The sequence below is a fragment of the Eleutherodactylus coqui genome, chromosome 9 (genome assembly GCF_035609145.1).
Source record: "Eleutherodactylus coqui strain aEleCoq1 chromosome 9, aEleCoq1.hap1, whole genome shotgun sequence".
NCBI classification, from domain to species: domain Eukaryota; kingdom Metazoa; phylum Chordata; class Amphibia; order Anura; family Eleutherodactylidae; genus Eleutherodactylus; species Eleutherodactylus coqui.
The window spans coordinates 56,189,671-56,207,517 of NC_089845.1; the positions used below are offsets into that span (position 1 = coordinate 56,189,671).

General features: G+C 41.8%; 1 long non-coding RNA gene across 1 annotated transcript in view; it reads left to right on the top strand.

The window, feature by feature from the left end:
• LOC136578781 (uncharacterized) overlaps window positions 1–17,847 on the top strand; it is a 261,537-nt gene that overhangs the window by 189,109 nt on the left and 54,581 nt on the right. Inside the window, exon 3 of the long non-coding RNA XR_010786660.1 lies at window positions 2,466–2,569. This is a non-coding gene — a long non-coding RNA (uncharacterized lncRNA). The remainder of the gene's footprint in view (window positions 1–2,465; window positions 2,570–17,847) is intronic.

A 17,847-nucleotide genomic window follows, 5' to 3' on the forward strand; every position in this document is an offset into this window, starting at 1 on the left:
AAATATTGATCTCCATTGATATAAATCTTAAACAAATTTGACCATAAAATTGAATTACGGCTCCGTTAAGTCATTCAAATATCATATACTTTCCTCCGGTTATTTCTAAGTTTGCTGGTTAATAAGAGTGTTTTTGATTGCTATGAAATGACGGATAATATGTAAATGTCAGGGATTCAAAATAGCTCTTAGCAGGTTGAGTTTGCAGTAACAGACCTTCCTAATGTTTCTGCTGGGATATGATACAAATTTGTGGTTCCCTGCATATTTTCATTCATCTTTTTCATGTTTGGTTAAGCTTTGTACCAAAATATACAAGTAAATAAATGGAACCAATTATGGCTTAGGTTTTGTGGTTGACTGATATGGGAACTTAGAAAAAAAAAGTAGAGTAGAGAATATGCTAAATTTAGAGATATATTTTTAAATTCTGCATCATACCCATGGATTAGGATTTTTACACACATTTTTCACACTGAGGTTTGTGAAACCAATGAAGTCACTATGAATATGATGAGAAATTCAAAAATATTTCATACCTGGCCTGTCTTACAAAAATGCCCCAAAACTATCTTGCGGAAATTCTGGTTTACACATCTTAACATTTCTTAGAGTTTTTGTTACATGCTGTAATTCATAATGTATACTTATTAGAGATGAGCGAGCCTACTCGGCCACGCCCCTTTTTCGCCTGAGCACCGCGATTTTCGAGTACTTTCGTACTCGGGCGAAAAGATTCAGGGGGCGCCGTGGGTGAGTGGGGGGTTGCAGCGGGGAGTGCGGGGGAGAGGGAGAGAGAGAGGGCTCCCCCGTTCCCCGCTGCTACCACCCACTCCGCCACGCCTCCCCCCACCCCCCGGCGCCCCCCGAATCTTTTCACCCGAGTACGGAAGTACTCGAAAATCACGGTGCTCGATCGAGTAATTACTCGAAACGAGTACACTCACTCATCTCTAATACTTATCCACACCTAAGATGGATCTTTCAAGGAATAATAGTAATTTGCCAGTAATTTGGAACAGTATCTGATATCGAACTACTGAATCATGGTTGTTGTCAACACCTCTACGCCAAATGTTTCATACAACAAACAACCGGCATACTGGAGTAAATTATATCTTCTAGGTATGTTTTTGTACTTAAAGATGGATAGGGCTTCCAGCGTTAGCTCTGGAACGCCATCTATGATCTAGAATGAAGATCCACATGGTGTCCTTGAGCTATCCATGTATTACCAAGTGGTTATTCATCGGAAAACTAGGCATGTAATCGTAGACTGTATTTCTGGTTGGCCTCTGTTGAATACAGAAAAGTCAGTTGTTTGCCATGGGTGCTGGAATCAGCTACTGTCTGGGAGATGTAAGACAAGTAATGTATCCAGTTGAACTTACAGTTGTATTCTTGCTGAAGCAACTACAGAAAGGAGAAGTTAATATGAAATAGTGGCAATAAGAGTATTCAGCAGTTAGGGAGCATTCTCAGTGTTTTTCACTGGGATTCCATTTGGGGGTTGCAGCACAGGTGCCGAAAAGAGCTCTGTCGACTATGTTATTCTATACTCCAAATACTGTATAACGAAAAGAAATAGAAACCTATTAAATGGACAGCAAAGTGGTAGCCATTTCACTAAGGGTGGTTTCATTTCTGGGGCGGGGTTCTGGGGAATTTCCATGGCCAAACGGCCCTGTCTCGGGATGGAACCAAACAGTGCAAAATGGACCCCATTGACTATAATGGTGTCCTTTCACTTTCTGCTCGGCTGCCCAGCCTTTAGATGGAAGAAAAATGCTGCAACAGAACCTCCAACCGGAGATTTCATTTTAGATGTGAAACCATTCTAGTGACAGTGAATAGTTCAGTTCCTTTCAATTCAGATATTCCATCATAGTGCTAGTTTTGGCACCAGTGACATGACTCCCAGACAGAATCCTACAATGTAGTGAAAAATGCTGTATTACCACTGTGGTATTGTGATTCCCATAAAGGAGTGGCAGCACACATGATTGATCAGTGCTGCATAAAAACTTATCCTTATTGTGATCTGCATAGACTAGGTACTGGGATCTCAGAGTCTAGTGATTGGTTAAGGTCCCAGTGGATGGACTCCCACCGATCTTATAGTTATCCCCTAACCAGTGGATAGATGATAGATGGTTTCCATTGGAATATTGCTTTAAATAAACATGTATGGTCCACCAGAAGAGTCGGGCAAGGCAATTGTTCAGCCGAAAGTTGGTAATTTCTCATAAATGGATAGTTTTAGATAACCGATCGAATATCAGTTACCTAATATTGTGGTTATTATCTTAATCAGTTCTCTCTATCAGTGGGAATGGACAATCCCCTCATGCCATCATCAGCAGCAGGGATTAGTACATGAGCCACTTAGTGATGTGTAACAAGAAAACTTTTTTTCTTAATTTTCTTAAAAATTTAATTGTTTAACAGAATATTTTTCTATGCAGGTGGTTCACTGGTTCATATTTGGATGGTTCAGGTACTGATGACATCATGACTTCCCATGTCAAGCACAAAAATGCTCGGAAACATCTATTTTGCAGGAAGCCAGGTAAGGGCTATTTTGAGTAGAATTGCTCAAACTTCGAATTTTCCATTTGTACTAGATTTACTTTTGAAATTTGAAACATAGCATCAAAGAAAATATTATATTATATTGATAGTATTTCCTTGTTATTTCTCTCTTAGGATAGATCTATACTTATCCCAGGCTGCTTCTATTCACTTACTGATGATTTTCCAATTACGTCTACTGGACATTTCTTCCAAGCATCTACTACTCTTTCAGTAATGTAATATCTCCTGACATTGCTTCTCATCTTAATCTCAGCCAATAGAAAATATACGGCACAGGATTAGAACTTCCGCTCCTGCAATCTAGCAATTCTTCTGTATTGCAGTATTTCTTGCCTGTTAGTGTAAAACTAATAGGCCCTCAGCTGCCATAGAAACCCATTAGCACCCCACAATCATGTTATAGGAGCACCGGTAGGGTGACCAATGGAGCCCCCTTTTGTTTATCTACTTAGATGTTGCGGGCAGCATTGACTGCGGAATCTGATGAGTTAAACAGTCAATATTGGACTTACCTCCGATCCTGGCTGTAACGGCAAGTGTTGGCGCAGATACAGTTCCTTTGCCCGTGCCATTATTGTTGTGTAATAGTACTATTACAAGTATGTCACAGGATGGGAAGAAAGCCAGCTACAGTGTCCTCTATCGACACTATGTTCACACTTGGGTCATGACTTCTGTGACACAGGGGTCATGACATAAACCATGATGTTGTGCCAGATCCAATGTATGATGGATCCAAATAGCAACTGATTTCTAATGGGGTCCATTAGGGTTACATTTAGGTCTGCTCCTTTGAATGTATGCTGCACTATTCTTGCCATCAAAAAACACAAAGTCCCTAATGGAGGCTCCTAATGCCTATGTGGACAGGGCCTAACAGTAACAACCAGAAATGTCCAGGGTGTCCCACTATGCAGAACCAGCTATAGTGCCACAATTATTATAACCCTGCACTACTCACCTTAAATGCTGTTGTCCCAATCTGCCCTTAACAATAGGAAGTTAGTGAGATGTGAACAGCCAATCGAAAATCACATTTACACAGAAAGTTAAGTCTGCAGAAGTGATCTCAAAAGATTTGCGGGTACATTTTGCCAATATGGAAGTAAAAATGGCTGATATAGTACTATATTAGAAAAGTTCAATATTGCCATATTATGCCAGATCCAATATATATTCACCTTATAATAGACCATATATAATCACCCAACCCTTAACATATCCATCAAAAAGTATGATATTCAATAAAAACAGCACAGTTGTTAAGGGTTAAAAAAAAAAAGTTCACGTCCCATCCATCCACTTCTACTGGTTTCCAGTTTACTCACAGATCGTGTTTATTTATTTGCAAAACTGTCATATTAAGCTTCCTAATTATGAAGACAATTGTGTGAGATATTAAAGCTAATTGTCTCTTTGTGACTCGGAGGCTCTGATGAGGATTGTTTTCTCCATGCACATCTTGTACTGTAATTTTCATTTTTTGGATTGGGTTCTGGTACGCACTGTTTATGCCCTTGTAACCTCCTTTGCGTTGCTCGTGCCAAGTATATTAGCTAATAATAGAAGCAACTTGTCTTCTTTTTGTCAGAGAGCTGTAATGTATAATTCATGCCAACATCTTATTTTGGGGCTTTGAAGCTTTTGAAACTTGTTACTAGTAACGGCTTTAATTGAAGTTACTGCAAAAACTCTTATTGTTAATAATTTATCACTGATTCTCCCTCAGGTAGGTTGATGTTGGTCAATACAACTTAATAGCCATATTACTATTGTTGAGGAATTACTTTTTATTTTGTTTATCTTGAAGTGATCTTCCAGGCCTAGAGACCAAATTTGAAGTTATACTAGGGATGGAGGTCTTCAATATTTCCTAAATAAGGAAGATGGATTAATACCTCCACAGTGCGACCTATTGAAAGGCAGCATTCCTTCAAGCCAAAGTCAGACTCTTTATACAAGCCTTGTAACAATGACCGGGAATTAAAAGCAAAGCCAGACTCCATGTACAGATAGCTGTATTAATCAATATTACCTAGAACCCCCTGTTTGCGCTTTTCAGCTGCTATCAACCAGTTCCCGAACATGGATTAGCTATGTGTGGCCAGCTGGATCATGTGGCCTTAGTTTTAGATCATAGGGGTTTTCTAGGCAAAAGCTATTGATGGCCTATCCTCAGGATGGATCAATAAAGTGCAGAAGTGGCCTAACTGGCTTCACCCTTATTGAAATCAATGGGAGGTCGTGAGGACTGAAGTTTGGCAAGCAGTAATGTTAAGAGTCAGCTTGTATGTCATAGAATCATAGAATGGTAGTGTTGGAAGGGACCTCCAGGGTCACCGGGTCCAACCCCCTGCTCAGTGCGGGATCACTAAATCATCCCAGACAGATATTTGTCCAGCCTTTGTTTGAAGACTTCCATTGAAGTCTGATCGCTGAAGGTCTGACTGTTATGACACCCTTCACCCATGATCCTGAAACCGGTGCTCCGAAATGCCTCATGCTCAACTGCTGCTTCATTCACTTCTATTGGATAGGAGAAGATTGATGTTCTTGGCAATCTACCTCTGTCTCATAGGACTAAATAGAGTAGTAGTCACACTGCTCTATTCACGTGGGGCATCCAGATGCGCCAGTCTCTGAATTGTTTGGGGTCCCAGCGGCTGAACACTCCAACGATCAGACATTAATCTCCTATCCCGTGAAAAGGGAATTAATATCTCTAATGGGAATACCCCTTTAAAGTCAAGCTGATTTTGAAGGAATTGCACAGCTGATATTTTAGTGGGTAAAATGCATTTAAATCCTCATTTTAAACTAAAATTTGCGTTTTAGAATCCATTCATAGTCTCCGGCACAGATTTGGCACAAACTGGAAGGCAAAATAATGCAGCGTGCTATACTATTTTGACCAAGAACATCTGAGAGGCAGGACGGAAGAGGATGAACCTCATTATAGTCAATGGGGTCCACTTGCCATTGTATGTTTCTGTCATAGGCCTAATCTGGTATTCTATTTTCCTGTTCCCATGCCAGAACATGGCATGGGAACAGGAATCCAATTGCTGGTGTGAACCTAACCCTACCTGCAATATTGTCCTTTAATTTCAATGGCCACTGAAGGTTCAGCTCCAGGTATCAAGTGGACTCCCTTCCCTTTTTAAGTTCAGAGTCCCCTAATATGACAACTGGAAAGGAAAATGGATTTTTACTAAAACCAAAATGTCTGTCTTTACTCAACTGGGGTTATAATTAACTTGGCAGCCTCTTCTTCATTATGAAATCTGCCATAAGCATTTCCATTAGAAATATAACTTGTACCGTGCACAAAGCAATACCTGTAAAGTAACCAAGTAGTCACCATTGCTTGATGAAGTTATATTTTTCATGTTTCACTATAAAAGGCATGCCCGAGTCTCCGACTTACTAGCTGATGTACATGTAGAATGAATATGTCTATATTAACTTACTCATGGGGTCAGCCGATAAGACATAATTTTAAACTCCGGACTGCATGTATTAAAGCAAATGGCATATGTGAGATTAAAATTCCAAGTTGTGAAGGTCATTGAAGAATTACTGAGAGTAGTTTGATCCTTAGAGTGCTGAGATCACAGATATGTAATATGATTTATCTAGTATTCCCTTGGAGCAATATAATTCGTTCTTCTGAGGTACAGGTAGGAGGCACTTTGTCATATGGTCTAGTAGACAATGCATCAGTGTGAACAATATGTTTACTGACCTCAGGTGTCACCATCCGAAAGATTCCTAGACAATTCACTGAAAAGAAAATGTAATCAGGAGTTTCTGGTTTCACGTTTTAGTGTTGATTTCTTCATTAGTAAAACATGTTATCCGATGTATTTATCATGAAGTAATTGATATTTCTGTATGGTCCATGTATTGGCACAGTAATGTACTGAGTAGAAACTGCCAGCCCTTGTTATTGCCAACTCATGAAAAAAAAAGTAATTCTGCATTAGTTAGATTTGACATCATCTTTATATCAAAAATGTATATGCAGTAGGCCATTCTGCATCTAAACATTTTAGAAGTCTGTTATAGAGCCTTATACAGTTTGTCCAAAGGACAGATGTCCTAAGAAATAGGAGTTGCTGGGTGCTTGCCCCCTACTCATTGAGCATCCCACTTGGCAGATTGCCAAGGACCACATATTTCTTTTCCTTTTCCTCCTGTACCTCCTCTAGTTCGTTCTCAGCATTTGACCCAAAACAGAAGAAGTCTCCAGCCTCCTCTTTTTTTCTAGCCCTATTAGCTGCATTAGTGACCCTATTCCATCACACCTCGTCCGGTCTCTCCTCGGCTGTCACATGTCACTTCACTATAATATTTAACTTGTCTCTTTCTTCTGGTATCTTTCTCTCCTCTTTTAAACATGCTGTCATTTCCTCACTACTAAAGAAGCATCTTTTGACCTGTCTTCTACTGTGAACTACTGACCCCATCTGTGAGCTCTCCTTCATCTTCAAACTCAAGGAACATTTGGTCTACTCTTGTCTAATCAGCCATCTCTCTACAAATTCTTTTCTTGATCCCTTACATTCTGATTTTAGTACTCTACATTCTATCAAAACTGGTCCTTCAAAAATATCAAATGATCTCCAAAAAAGCTAAATCTAATGCGGACTACTCTCTACTGATTATTTTGGATCTATCTGCAGCATTTGATACCGTTGAGCACCAACTCCTCTGCAATATGCTCCACTTGGCCTTAAGGATACTGCTTTCTCTTGGTTTTCCTCTTACCTCTCTGACCCATGGTTTACTGTATCATTTGCTAGCTCTATTTCTCCTCCTCTTCCCCTCGTTGTTTCACAGTCCTACAGTAAGTCCTATATTCTTTTTACCATCCACATAGCCCCTTTTAGAAAACTATTAGCAGATTTGGCTTTCAGTGCCATCTCTACGCTGATGACAGCCAATTGTACATTACTTCTCGAGACATCACCTCTTTACCTTTTACCTTAAGAGAGTGGTTATGTGTTCTGGCAATCCACATCAGTACACCTCCTTACAGGAACTTTCTTTGTAAAATGAGTTTTCGAAAGCAGACACACCTTCAAAGCTGACTTTGGAAGCTAATCATGCTACCTTAAATGATAAACCACTGTGTATTTTATTACAAGTGGTGTAGTGGAAGCTTGTTCCTCAAACTTTCTTCTCAGCAGTAGAGTATCTGGTGGGTGATCTCTTCCGCCCATTTATAGTGATGGTCAACTTCTTCTGTATAAGCATGTATACTGCTCTCAATTACTGTGTATGGGCAGGGGATGGGACCTCTATTGATAAGCATAAAGAAAGAGTGCCCATGTAAATAAGGCTGAGCTTAGGACATACTGCTTTATGTGGGTAAACATCAAAGGAGCCATGGCACTTCAGGGTCTTCCAAAGTCTCTTAGTTCTGCTTATGAGTAAAGGTCCTTTTACACAGGCCATGTTCTCAGCCTAATGTAATGAGCATCAATTGACACGTTGTAGATTGGAGCTCTATTCATTTTCTATTACACCGTCTAAGAATCGGCTTATGGGGATGAACAACTGCTATTATGATTGTTCATCCCCGTAGGTTGGCTGTACAGCTCCCTGTTGACATGAGGACACGTACCACAGTTCAGTGAGGATATTTATGTTCGCTGAAACTGAACAATTAGGCAGCTGACCAGTTGGTTGATCATTGATTCTTTACATAGCCCTATTGTCAGGCAAAAGAGCATTTAGAGGAATGTTCAGGCCCAATAATCAGTCCTTATAAAAAGATCTTAAGTGTCCTGAGATTTGGCCGCTACTGATCATACATTGGTGGCCTATTCTAAGGCTGGATTTACATGGGAAAACTAACGACTGAAAATTTGCTCAAACTAGCAAATTTTTTAATGATAATTGCCCCATGTATGCACAGGACCCAACAAATTACTGAAGGAGAAATCACTACGTTGCTGCTAGTCACTTTGTTTCATCTTACTGAAACGAAGCGACTAGTGATCGAGTTTTCTCTTAGGGCTCAGTCACATGGGCGCATCGGCACCCGTACACAGGTGCCGATGCGCCTGTGTGACTGAGCCCTTTCTGCAGGAAGAAGACGGCCATACTTCAAGACGGACGACGCTGGAGAAAGAACACATGACCGGCAATGAAGCCGGTCACGTGTTCTTTCTCCAGGCGCTGCAGAGAGACGTCCGTCTTGAGGTCCAGCCGTCTTCCTCCTGCAGTAACACCGGAGCCGATGCACCCGCCCGTGTGACTAAGCCCTTAGTGTGAACAGTCAGTCCTTCATCTTTGAACGACTGCCTGCTCACAGTGAATGGAGGCGGGTGGCCAGAAGAGATCTACGGTGCACTCCACCTCCATTCATTGAACGACTATCACTCCTGTGTGAAAGCATAGGAGTGATAAGTCTTTGGGATGACTGTCAGACGCCTAGGCACCCAACAGTCGTCCCATGTAAAGCCATCCTAAGGATATCTTAGGCGATCAATATATATTACCTATAAATAAACATGTAAACAATTGAATACACGGTGATTGTCACCCCACTTACTTAATGGGCTAAATGAAAATGATAGATTCAGTAGTCTCGAAAGGCTCAGTGTGGAAATGGCCGTATAAACTGTCACACGCTTAGAGGTCCAGATACTAATACTATGCATTTCTCAATATATTTTCACATCTTAACGGGACTGCTAATTATGACATTGTTGCAGGTATTTTATTATTTTTTTTGGTTTTAAAATAAATTTTTAGTGTAAAATATTTATATTTTCAGAAAATGGTCATTGTAAGTTAACTTTAATTAAGCCTAGTTTCGTCGGTTCATTATAATTTCCGCTCGCTAGTATATGGGGAAAAACCATCTGATTTACATAAAAACAGGAATGTTTCAAAATAATTTTAATTATGAATTTCAACAAACAGCCTGAAGCTTTATTTAATTTTAATGCTTTAAAGACATTATCTATCTAGACACAACCTTTTCTATTAGCAAATTATATAGCTTTTGCAACAGATGTTAAACTTCGCCTGCAGTGTGATACAGTAAAAGGATGTCGCTTAACCATTTATAAATTAGACAATTTAGTTCTGTAGCTCTTTTAATATTCAAGACTGATTTGCTTACAACTGATGACAGACTATGATTTCCTTTCCATGAATATAGGACTTTTTTTCTTTTTCGCCTGGGTTATAGATACATTTATCACGATCGCTTTTAGGAAATGAGAGATATTTCTTAACGATATTTTCCCAAACATTCGTGTCCGTGTTTATCTTGTTCTCAATTCATATCTGGGTTATTAATTCAGTAGGCTGCTTCAATATGGATGTGAGCAGTGCCAAAGGAGATTGAACCAAATACAAGGCGCCCCCCGCAGTGCAGGACATACTTGAAATGTACGGTGCTAAAACAAGGAAAATGAGTTTCAGTGTTGGGCGCATCAATTTGTATTATAATTTTTTATTTGATTTTTAGAGCAAATTTTATTTTGTAACATTGTGAATATATGTAAATAGATGAAAATCAACCGCTTCTTTGTTCCGTATCATAGTTTTGACAAGGAACGTGTTATAATCCCTGAAAACAAATAATGCCGGCATAACTTTTCATGAATACGAAAAAATCTTCTGTTCGGAAAAATATTTTAAATATTAGAGAGGCATAGACAAAGGGTCAGGATTAGAGATGAGCGAGCATACTCGATAAGGCAAACTACTCGAGCGAGTAGTGCCTTATTCGAGTACCTGCCCGCTCGTCTCTAAAGATTCGGCTGCCGGCGCGGGTGACAGGTGAGTTGCGGCGGTGAACAGGGGGGGGGGAGAGACGGAGAGAGAGATCTCCCCTCTGTTCCTCCACGCTCTCCCAGGATATGCAAAATGACAGGTCTTGTGGGGTGTTCACCGTATGCAGTGATTAATATCTATCAATGGTGGTCCAAGGAAGAGCTACTGATGAACCAGCAACATGGTCATGGGCACCAAAGGCTCTTTGATGCATGTGGTAATCGAAGGTTAGTCTTTCTAGTCCAGTCTCACAAAAGAGCTGCAGTTAATGCACGATACGATACAAAGGCATCAGAATACATAGTGCATCATAGCTTGCTATGTATGCGGATGCTCATACACCCAGACTGGTTAAAGTGCCCACGCTAACTCATGTTCACCAAAGTGCCTTCAATGCACACTAGAAGTAGACCATAGAGCAAAGCAGAAAAGTGTTTTCTTTCATATCATGTAGATAGCTAGGTGTATATATGTTGATTACATCGGGAAGAGGTTGCACAAAGATACACTGTGGGAGAAGACAAGCTGGCTAGGCCAGTGTGATACTCTGGCCAATATTCTGCTGGGAAGCCTTGACTCTTGGCATTCATGTGGTCGTTAATTTGATGTGTACCACCTACCTAACCATTGTTGTAGAGCAAGTACACCCGTCATGCAAAAATAGTTCACTAATGGTTTGAGGAACATGACAAAAAGTTCAGACTGTTGACCTGGCCTAGATATTTCCTAGATCTGAATCCAACTAAGCATGTTTGGGGTGTACTGGAAAAAGCCCTATATATGGAAATCCCATCTAGCAGCTTACTGGATGTGAAAAATTTTCTGCTTACATCTTAGTGCCAAATATCACAGAGGTCTTGTGGAGGCCCTGATGGATCAGAGCTGGTTCAGTGGCACAAGACGAAACTGCATAATATTAGGCAAGTTGTTGTAATGATATGACTAATTGTTTTACACTGTGTAGTCATCTTGGGTTTAAAGGGGTTGTCTCAATGACAGTTACTAAAGAGTCTCATAAAGAGTCCCCTATTGGGGGCTCTCCATCATGAGCTTGAGTGTGGAGCTGCTAAATCGTAGGGATACTTGCTCTGGTGGACCTGACCCATCTATATATTACAATGGCTGCAAAATAAGCCAAAGGAAATTATGTCAAAAACGATACAAAGCTCTGTGTGAATCCTGCCTTATGGCAAATGAATTCTAAAGTATTTCAGTTTTGCCTATACTGTATTTTTTACATTTTGATTGATGTGAACATACCATACATACATCGAAAGTACTGAATAATTTATACAACCTACCACTTCTTATTCAGTTCGTTATCCTGCATTTGATCTTTCTTGCTAGCTGTACATAAATGTAAAACAACTAAATAGTTAATAATTACAGCTCTTATCAAATCTGTATTCATGGCAAAGTCACTGTAATTTCCAGGATTCACAGTTAAATTATGCAATGTCCTGGAGTAGGAGGTTTGGATCACGATGGCTGTTTAGTTACAACTCCCACCGGGATACATCACAGTGAGAGGTTGGGGACTGATGGTACAGGCTGGCTGCTGTTCCCTGGTGTGATGTCGTAGCACGGCGGTTCCCTTGAGAAGAGAGTCCAAGGAATCAGAGAGATTAACTTAGAACTCACGCTTTACTTGTTTGATCAGCTTGGTGGTTACAGGCATCCAAACATGGAGGCACAGTACTTGAACAAATAACAATTGGAACAGGTTTCTGGGCAGATGATGGTTGAATTTCCTACCTTGTTGTTCTGCACTGAGGTAACTCTGGTAATCTCTAAAGTAATGCCTTCCTTAGGTATTTGATAACTGCTCAACCAAGTGACACACTAACTGTCCACTGTACATGTCTTGAAATTATCTCAGCTCCTTCCACTTGGCCAGCTCTGCTTGGTTGGCTATGTGCTATTTGGAAAATCTCAACCACCATCTATATCATAAAATACGACAGACCGTTTCAACAGATCACATCATAATGAGACGTATTGTTACGTGGACCAAACACTTGTTTCTGTGTACCACATATTCTGCCCTTTTTAAAATGTCAATAATGTCCCGCAAATCCAAGGAATCTTCTGACTTCCCGCATGGTAGTAGGGATCGACCGATCCTTGACTATGGTGACTTTATCAGAATCGGGTATGACCCATTCAGTCCTCACTATATGCCCTAGGTACACCACTTTTGGCTTGATCAGATGACACTTTGATGGCTTGCCCTTTAGACCATGCTTGGCAAGGATATCAAACACCTCCTAAGTTCTGCAGATGTTCTTCATATATCTTGAAGTAGAATATGATATCATCCAAGTACAGTGGAACTGTCTCAAAATGTTTGCGCCTGCACAGTATTCCATCAGTCTCTTGAATGTTCCTGGGGCATTATACAACCCAAAAGGCATGCAGTCAAATTTAAATAAGCCCATTGAGGTAATTAAAGCTGTCTTGTATAATAATAATCTTTATTTGTATAGTGCCAACTTATTCCGATCTTTCTTGATCTTCAGGGGCCATTGGCACTTGCCAGTATCCACTGGTTAGATCTAATGTAGAAAAGAATGCAGCTGACTTCTGAGTGACTCTTCAATTTTGGGCAAGGGATATGCATCCTTGCGTGTAAAGTTGTTTCGTTTTCTGTAATTAACACAAATGCGGATGCAACCATTTTTTTTTCTGACAAGCACTAGGGGTGCAGCTCAGGGACTGTGACTATCACAGATGACTTGTGTCTCTCATTTCTTGAGTCATTCTCTTCACTGGTTGCTACACAAATGGGGGTATTGGACGGTACTAGAGATGAGCGAGTATACTCGCTAAGGAACATTACTCGAGCGAGTAGTGCCTTAGCCGAGTATCTCCCCGCTCGTCTCTAAAGATTCGGGGACCGGCGCGGGTGACAGGTGAGTTGCGGTGGGGAGTGGGGGGGGAGAGAGGGAGAGAGAGACCTCCCCTCCGTTCCTCCCCGCTCTCCCCCGGCGCTCCCCGCCCCCCGCCGGCCCCCGAATCTTTAGAGACAAGCGGGGAGATACTCGGCTAAGGCACTACTCGCTCGAGTAATGTGCCTTAGCGAGTATACTCGCTCACCTCTAGATGGTACCTTTCTCTTATTGGTGGTTGTGAACAAGTAGGATGCTTTGTTGGATAACATCTACTTGTCCGAAGTATACAGGGTGCTTGCGACATGCTTGATGATGCTCTTTTACAACTTCCAGGGCTTCTTTTCACCATTTAGCTGGGGTATCTTTATTGCCATTATGTATCTTTTCCCATCATGACTTTTGTGGAGTCTTTTCAGAGAAGCCTTAGACTGTGCAACAGACTGGCTAAGACTGGATTCCGCTATTGGCATCTGTGCGGACGATCCACGGTAAAACGCAGACGTTGAAAGACATGCATTTTGGAATTTTCCTTCACACTTGCGGATACAAATTGAGTATCCTGTGAGCGAGAGAAAAATTGCAGCATGCTCTTTTTTTTACTGCGGAATCCATGCTGATGGCGTTCATTGATGTCAATGGAGTTGTCCAACCTGAAGCCCATAAGCAATCACATTGAGTATAGGCTGCCGGTACCCACGTCATCGCTAAGGGATAGTGTGAGAAAAACAAACAAATAGAAAAAACTTATACTGCGCATAATCGCCTGTGTTCCTCCACAGTCCTACGCAATATAGTAAAGTGCTGTATGCAGGGTCACCGGCCTGCGGAATCCGACCTGCTCCTGTGAGCCCGGCCTAACTGTTCTAGTAACATTTCCACTTTCTGCTTTGTAGTGACAGATACAGCCTGAGCATTGCTTGCATCTTTTCCTTGAGTTTCCTTAGGCTGTTTGCATCTCCCTTGTAGCTAAGAAGCCATGGGGCTCCAGAATTATACGGATAAGTGTTTTATATTCTATGTGGATCTACGCACACCTTAAAAATGATCTGTACTATACTACTCATACTAATCCATACTACCACAATTGATCCTGCCAATAACAAGGAAATTCACCCCCCCAGCACCATTATTTCTACTGAATGCATTTTCAATGTATTGCATTATATGTATCTTCGCAAACCATTCCTATTTTTATTGCCCAAATGCAGTTTTATTCCAGCTATTCATTTATTTATTTTTTTTGTCTTTGTTTATCTTGTCCTTTTTTTCTTCCTCGTCTGCTATTTTCCCTATGTACCTTTGATCTGCTATAAACTATAGCCATCCGGCTGTCTGAGTAAGAGGTCCGCGAACCTTGAAACATGTTACATGGCTGGCTTTATTTTCAAAATCTGAAATAAAATGTCACTTGGATTATACATTCCCTCTATGAAACCATTATTTAACTCAACATACGTACAACTGGACTCACAGGTCTATAAGTCTATATCGACTATAGCTCGCATCTGGGCCCTAGTTTTTTCCGCCTTTTCTACAAAATAATGCCACATGGTGAGAGGCATTGCATGTACCATATTGGGGACCCCACTGCTGGCAGGACATTCGATATCTCCTTCAGACATTTTGGCTGGAGACATGTACATATCTTTTAAGTGAACCAAGAAGCCCAACCCCCCCATAACCAAAGTGTAGCCTATGACTCTGCATTCTAGTGCACCTGTTTAGCTCCTGAGCCTCATGGGAGGACCCAGAGTTGACATATACACCTTCCAAGTACTAGAGAGTATAGTTGGAGTAACAAAGTAGTTAGAAGTAAGTTAGTAACAGAGTTTCGAAAGAAATAGTGCAGCGGTGAAGGAGAGGTGTAGCTGAAAGAGAAAGAAGAAGAAAGCTCAAAACGAAACAGAAAGTGTAAGGAAAAGACAGGGACAGATAATTCCCTAAAATCCAAGGAAAAAGGTACTACATATGACACATTTGTGTTTCACAGGAATATTGATAATAGGGCGGTATCTCCAGTCACCAAAGCTCTGGATTTTGGACGTGAAGGATAATTGGACTGTATTTGGATGTTACTTTGTTTTGTCTTAAAATTTCCAAGAAATATAAGTTCTACTTTTTCACTGCTACCCTCATCTCCTGGAGCTTCTTCCCACTAGGAACATCTGCACTATGCTACACCGCCCACCAAGGACAGGAACCACCACCAACATCATCTTTATTTGTTGCATGACCAGGAGCGAGTCAAGGTACATTGCTGTACCTCACTCTGGCGTACTCCAAATTGGCATCACAAACTACAAGCACCATTACTTTCAATTGTAACACAGCCGGATGGGAGTCAGAGTACACAGCCATCATGAATCCAAGCTGATTCAAAGTCCAGCCTGTTGCACATAGGCATGTAAAGGCTGGGACTCGCCCCTGTTTTTCAATACTCAGTTCTGTGAGGTACAAACTCTGTCCTCCACTTTGCTTATATACGCTGTATGCGGTGCAGTTTTAATCCCGAAAAGTCTTATAGGTGATTTGGCATAATTTTCAATAAACATAGACTCTCTTGCGCCTAATCAGCTGTAGTTCTGCACAAACTGACAATTTCTTCAGGACACAGTGGCTACAATCCTGTTCATAATACCAATTTTTTAATGCAATGCCCCAGAGTAAGACGTTTGGATAAAGGTGGCTGTTTAGTTACAACTCCCACCGGGATACATCACAGCGAAAGGTCAGGGACTGATGGTTTGGGTTGGCTGCTATTCCCTGGTGTGATGTAACGTGGTGGTCCTCTTGAGAAGAGAGTCCAAGAAATCAGACAGATTAACTTAGAACTCACACTTTACTTGTTCAATCAGTTTGGTGGTTACAGGCATCCAAAAATGGAGGCACAGTACTTGAACAAAGAGCAAATGGATCAAGCTTCTGGTCAGATGATGGTTGACTGTCCCTCCTTAGGCCAGGCTGCCATGAATGAGAATGCAGCAACTACCCAATGACTACCCAATCCCTATACACTATCTTGGCGTGTATGCATTACATACGTAATTCTTTGCTCGAGTAATATGCAGATGCGAGTGGCCCAATACCAAAAAATGGGCTATTGGCATTGCATGCAAGAAAATTGTGTGCACAGCGTGCAATGACCATACACCAGTGTGAGACCAGTCTTATTGTTACTCACTGATGTAATTGTTACTCTTTGGCAATCTCGAAAGTAATGTCTTAAGTAATTGATAACTGCTCAACCTATACTCACTGAAGTAGGTCAACCAACTCTACCAGCTCCACTGTCCACTCGCTAACTGACTAACGTGTCATAGAAATTGCCTCAGCTCCTCCCACTTGCCCAGCTAGGATTGACTGTTTGCCATTGGACAAATCTCAACCATTATCTCTATAATATAACACAACAGACAAAATATATCTTTTTACGTTAAAACTAGAGATGAGCGAGCACCAAAATGCTCGGGTGCTCGTTATTCGGGACGAACTTTTCGCGATGCTCGAGGGTTCGTTTCGAGTAACGAACCCCATTGAAGTCAATGGGCGACCCGAGCATTTTTGTATTTCGCCGATGCTCGCTAAGGTTTCCTTGTGTGAAAATCTGGGCAATTCAAGAAAGTGATGGGAACGACACAGCAACGGATAGGGCAGGCGAGGGGCTACATGTTGGGCTGCATCTCAAGTTCACAGGTCCCACTATTAAGCCACAATAGCGGCAAGAGTGGGGCCCCCCCCTCCCAAAAACTTTTACTTCTGAAAAGCCCTCATTAGCATGGCATACCTTAGCTAAGCACCACACTACCTCCAACAAAGCACAATCACTGCCTGCATGACACTCTGCTGCCACTTCTCCTGGGTTACATGCTGCCCAACCCCCCCCTCCCCCCTCCCCCCTACAGCGCACACCAAAGTGTCCCTGCGCAGCCTTCAGCTGCCCTCATGCCACACCACCCTCATGTCTATTAAGAAGTGCATCTGCCATGACGAAGAACCGCAGGCACACACTGCAGAGGGTTGGCACGGCTAGGCAGCGACCCTCTTTAAAAGGGGCGGGGCGATAGCCCACAATGCTGTACAGAAGCAATGAGAAATAGAATCCTGTGCCACCGCCATCAGGAGCTGCACACGTGGGCATAGCAATGGGGAACCTATGTGCCACACACTATTCATTCTGTCAAGGTGTCTGCATGCCCCAGTCAGACCGCGGTTTTTAATTCATAGACACAGGCAGGTACAACTCCCTATTGTGAAGTCCCTGTGGACCCACAGCATGGGTGGCTCCCTGGAACCCACCGGCGGTACACAGAAATATCCCATTGCATTGCCCAACACAGCTGAGGTAGTAATGTCGTGCTTAATGCAGGTGGGCTTCGGCCCACACTGCATGCCCCAGTCAGACTGGGGTTCTTTACAAGTGGAAACAGATGCATTTATAATTCCCTGTGGACCCACAGCATGGGTGGGTGCCAGGAAGCCACCGGCGGTACATAGAAATATCCCATTGCATTGCCCAACACAGCTGAGGTAGTAATGTCGTGCTTAATACAGGTGGGCTTCAGCC